A 6,252-nucleotide genomic window follows, 5' to 3' on the forward strand; every position below is an offset into this window, starting at 1 on the left:
TTCTTTTGGTGAAATTCGGGTTCCGACAATAGCAAAATCTTCTTCGTTAGTAAGGTGACGGTGTTACGTTTGTACACGTTGCTGGAAGGTGTGATTTAAAATTCAGATATCTGCCAGACCTTGTCTTTGAGAAAACAATTCGTTTTGTCGCTTCGGTTAACTCGAATACATAATACCTCCAGAAACGATATTTTATGATTCTGCAGTAAATTGTATGTGTTCGTTGTACATGTTGACAGCAGTTCTAACAACATCCACTTTGTCAGCTGGAACAGCCGTTAATATATCGTTGACGAACCGCCAGTGGAATGGTATGCTGAGCTGAAGCCTAATTTCTTTCGTCTTCTAATATTTCCAAAACTAAATCCGCAAACATAGGGCTAGCTGGAGAACCGATATTTAACAAACTTCGTTAGACCACTTTGAATCTTCTCTTTGTAGCATGTGGATAATTGAAAGAACAACATTGAAACCAATGCAATAATGAAGAACGTTTACAACTGAAACTTGATAACATCTTAACAAGAGTATCTGCAGTCGACTGGTTGTTAATACTGAACACACCATTGAAAATCTGTTTCGATTAAAATTTTCTTTACATACAATTGTTAAACGTTTCCTATGTGCAGAATGAACACCAGCTGATCTACTAACACACACTTATTGTATGATAAACAATCAAAACACATTCTTAACAATGTGTTTACTTCATTCATACGTGTTATGTGCGCGCATAGATGACGTTAACGTAGACTGTGTGTGTCTTTGAATTGTTTACAATAAAGTGTTTTTGTTTGTACACCAGCTGGTGATATTCAGCTGGTGCTTATTCTGCACATATGAAACTTTTAGCAATTGTAACTAGTTTTTATGAGTTTTTTGATTTTTCTTGAGGGCGTTGAAACATGAAAAGTACGACTTTCGACGCATGTAGCATGTAAAATAGTATAGTTTGCTGGCGACAAAAACCCATATCAAAGGAAATTTTGTATCGAAACCGATTTTCAATAATTGCTTGTTTAGCATAAAGCCTAACTTTTATTCTCCTTGATATGGCTTGAATAATAACAATAGACAAATGCAGTTCTTTTATATACACACTACCTGCAATACTCTTAAGCTGTGTTCATTAAAAAAAAATCATGAAAATTTCAATTTTACCTGTAATCTATACTTTGTACTGCTCGTAAGACGTGAACAAACACACCATGTCCATTGTCTCTAAATGTACATCGAGCGATGATGCTCTTTTTTTAGTTAGATTCAAATGGTAGTACTTCTGCTAACTTTTCCAGAGCTTCAAGGATGGTGTTAATAAAAGGTTTAAAGTCTTTGAATACTTTTTGTAACAATTTAAAGAGGATTTCTTTCGTGCAGAAAGAAAAAACCAATTAAATGGGATTGTGGATTAATATTCAGTTGAACTGAGTTTCAAGTGGTTAAGGGCTTCGGCAGTAAATGTTCGAGAACAGTAATTGAAATCAATAATGAAAGGTACGCAAAAGTTACAATTTAATACTTGAATACTTGAATAATCTAATATCACAATATGAATTTAAGAGTGATATCGCCAAAACTTGCACCAATTTTGGTGAAAGTAAATACAATGGTTCGGCTATCCTGGCAAGCGATGTCTATGTATATCTTGAGCTATCACATAAAAACACACATCGTTGTCGAATTGGTTCAAATTTTGGCGATATCCCTCTTAAACAACATGAAACTTAATCCGTTCAAATGCGATAAGTCGAGTGAATCTATCGTGTTATGAATGTAATGTGAAATTGCATTACTCATCTCCAGATAATACAAGGCAGTCTGAATTGATCAACTGTACAATCAACACTGACATCATTGTCATCACTTTATTGTTTAAACTTACCACCTGCGTCGCGTGAAGTGTTGAGTTGTTATTTTGTGATAGACATAACATTCCAATCAAATTTTCGCCGATTTCTTCATTCGTAACGACTGTCGTTGTGATTGGTAATGAAGTCCGCAGAAAAAGGATTGTTGTTCATTTAGCTCAGATGTATAGTGTAGTGCTGTAAATATTATCGTGAATATTGTGAACAAGGGCAGAACTGCTGGTACAACCATTATTGTAATTTATAAAATTAGGTTTTGATTTTTCCTCGATTTATCGGTCTTGACGAACATAAACGAATTTGTTGCAAGACGTTTCGCAGCTTATTGCTGCATCTGCAAGACAAAACTTACGAAAATATTTTATTTTACTTTACTAGTGAGGTAATGTGGCCTTTCCCTCACTAGTGAATACCCCTTCCCTCGCTCGTAAAGTAAAACGCCATACTTTACACGAGAGGTAATTTGATATTTCGTATCACGATGAGTAAAATTACATCGGGCTGAAGCCTTCTGATACTTTTACTCATCTGGATACGAGATATCAAATTACTTCACTGGTATAGTAATGTACTATTTCCAATCGAAACTTACTTACTCTGACACATATAAACAAAAGCTAGGTGAATGACCAAAACATAAACAAAAACAAACGACCAACTGAAAGCTCTCTTATCAAGTGGATGGCACTTCTACTGACGGAATCAAACTTTTATACACTGCACTACAAAATAGTAAGTTCGAACAAGAGTGAAGTCATTCGCTCAAGTTGAAATGTTGATTTATAATTGTTAAAAAAGTTTTTGATCCGCGGCCTTGAAAAATTCTAAAAAGTTAGTGGTTTTTGACTCATAATTATGCGTAAAATTTCCCAGAATTTTTTTTATGAACTCAATTCACTTTTTTCGACTCCTCTACGGATTTTCTCAACGCATTTGAATGGACAGCGCAGACGATAAAACAGTTATCCTGTCATCGTTCAGAATATCGATTGATTTCAACCAGATCAGAAACAGAATCTGCAAATATTTGATAATCACCTAAACACAACCGGCTAATATACAAAAATGTCGGCCTAATTCCAAATTATGTCGACAAGTCTATCATTCGTCTTAGTATAATGGCCCAAAACCACTTACAGTGGAGGTGTGACGCAAGTCCTGTTATCCACTTACAAAAGAACTGATATCGGTGTAGGTGAGAACTGATATCGGTGTAGGTGAGAACTGATATCGGTGTAGGTGAGAACTGATATCGGTGTAGGTGAGAACTGATATCGGTGTAGGTGAGAACTGATATCGGTGTAGGTGAGAACTGATATCGGTGTAGGTGACGCTTACAGAGTCGACACGCAAAAAAGATATGCGTCGCAAATGACAGCTGATGAGGATAATACGCAAACGTTTTATTCACAAAAATCTTACCAGAAAATTTTTAGGAAGAAAATTATAACAAAAAAAAATTGCGTCACAAGTGGCAGATGATTTGGCTTTCTTCCGTTTGAATTCCATTCTTTAAAGCAATACATTTCGCAATTATAGAAAGTTTCCTTACTCAACATCTGCTCTGTAAGCGTCACCTTCGCCGATATGAGTTCTTTTGTAAGTTGATAACAGGACTTGCGTCACACCTCAGCTGTAAGTGGTCTTGGGCGATATCAGCTCTTTTGTAAGTTGCGAATTTGGCAGCAGATAATATACAATCATATAGTGCCGTTTGAAAGAGCCTTCCAGCTTTCATTTGACGAAAATAGAAAATTTTACGAAATTCAAAAATTTGACGAAAATCGAAAATTTGATGAAATCTTAACCATATGAGGCGTGTGACAGCTCGTTTAACTCGGGAAAAGTCAAAAAGTCCTGCGGAAAAAATTTTTGTCAAATTTTTCAGTGTGAACGGACTTGCGTCACGGCCCTTCACTAACGTAGGGCCATGATCCTCAGTTCTGCGGAAAAAAATTTTGTCACATTTTTCAAAGTGAACGGACCTGCATCACGGCCCTTCACTAAATGGTGAATCATTTCGACGACCTCACTCAAAACATGACTTTTCATTTCAAAATCAGTAAAGTGAAACATATAAATTTCTTAGGTATATAATACGTATAACGCATTTTATCAAACTAACACAGCGTTGAAACCAAATTTGTTGAAGGTCTCATGACCTTTTTTTAGACAATATCATCGATTCATTGTAACAACGTCGTTGTAGAAAGTTAGTTTAATGACGGTAGTAGCTAGAGAAACACATTCAAATGTTTATTTCATTGATACGGTAGGAGTTCTCATCGATTCAAGAATGATTAACTGAAATCAGTATTAGACAATTTTATCAGCAATAAATTCGGGAAGTTGGCTCCCGATTTGAAGCCTTTATGTTAATCTGGAAACTTCTGCTTCAAATAATATTTCTTGGTAGTTTTTCGTTATATGTTTCCGCCAACTCAACAGCATTTGCGTATCTGGATTTTACACAGTGCCATCATACATTCGACTTAGATTAGATTTTAAAAATAAGTTCATGCAACTAAGATACGTGTCATTGTCAAGTGTAGCGCAAATGCTGGTGCGTTGCTAAAGTAAAGTTATTCAAACTGCTCAACAGTTTCAATATTTCATACAAATACCAACGAGATCTTTATCATTGCAGGCGAATGGTGAATTGGTCATCCCATCAATTTTTGCATCACGAGTGAATAGAGAACAAAGAACCGCCGGCAGCAAAAAGAAATGGACTGTACCAAACATACGACTAGAATTTGTGCAGTAGTTTGCATAGTGTTAGTAACATCCCTTATCGCCACATTGATTTACCTTGTTCCTACTTGGAGCAAGGATGATGAACCGATTCGAAAGTATTTATTAGTGGAAACGACAGATCATAAACTGAACATCGGTTTGCCTGTAATAACAAATGTCCCGGGCGGAATCGGAAATCAACTTTTCGAATTTGCTTGTGTCTATGCATTAGCACGTAAGCGTAACTCAAACGTATACGTTTTGAAGCCGCCCGATCATGTTCTAGATGCAAAACACGGTACTACTGTGAGGCATTTTTCAATGGATCATTTCAAAATTCCATTCTCCAAAAGTGTCGTCGAAGAGAATTTTAGAGCGTTTGGGTCGGGAAGCATATTCGATTTTAAGGAGTTACACCTATGGGAACACTCGATGCCGACAGATGCCGTATTACGGTTGGATGATATATGTGTCTCGGAAGTTTACTTTAAAGAGTATCGAGACGAAATAAAGGAAATGTTTACGTTGAATATCGATGAGGATCCAATACGACACATTCTAGCCAATGTCGAAAACACAGAAAGTATCAGTGTACATGTCAGGCGAGGTGATTATATGGCTTCCAATGAGAATCGTTCGATACCCATAACATTTCAGAAAAAGGCAATGAAAATGATGCATCGCTTACTTCCAAACGCAACATTTTTTATATTCTCCGATGACTTAGACTATGCTCGAACGGCGTTGCGAGATTATGAAAATACGATTTTCGTTGACAACACTCGGGAGCCGATGACCAGCCTGTTGGACTTTTTGATAATGTCCAGATGCAAACACAACATAATAGCCAATAGCACATTCAGTTGGTGGGCGGCTTATTTGAATCGAAATGAAGACAAAATTGTTATTGGACCGAATCCACGGCATCCACCTGGATGGAATGAGTTGCATTACGGAAACAAAGAATATCGAAAGTACCGGGAATTGGTTTTTAATTATCATATGTACCCGACGGATTGGCTGACATTTAATCCATTTGAATATTAATCTCAGTACAAACCATTTTTCTGAAAAATTTTGTGTATTTTATGTCTAAATGAATAAAAGATATTTATGTGTTCATAGTTGTCTATTGGAGTTAAATTTACTTCATAAACGTAGCTACACTTAGCCGAGAGCTCAGCTTAAATGTTCTGCGATGACGAACGATTGCTCGGTAAGACCTCTGTAATTAAAGTGATCCATTACATCTGGGAATTGAACCCGAAACTCCTGTTCAATACACAGCTCTCCTAACCACTACACTAACGAAGAGAGATGATTGTTACTAATTTAATTTTGTACCAATATGCCGGTGTTTGCTTTAGTTTTTCCATGGGCCAATTGAATAATTTTTCATTGATTTAGAGTATTAATCTACCCCAATATCTCTCGATAATACACCGATTTTTATCTCCTTACCTTATTGTCCTATTGGCAAGTGGTCTAGTAACAGCTCACATTCAAAATTTGATCGGTCCAGGCCATTTGCTGCCCAATATTGATACGATTGAATGTTTCCTTTAGCACGTCTAAACAGATTTTGTCTTCTCGAACGCCTACTGTTTCAACTGCACCAATTGATCGAATTCCTGTTTCAGGCTGTACA

This window comes from Bradysia coprophila, chromosome IV (assembly GCF_014529535.1).
Source record: "Bradysia coprophila strain Holo2 chromosome IV, BU_Bcop_v1, whole genome shotgun sequence".
NCBI classification, from domain to species: Eukaryota; Metazoa; Arthropoda; class Insecta; order Diptera; family Sciaridae; genus Bradysia; species Bradysia coprophila.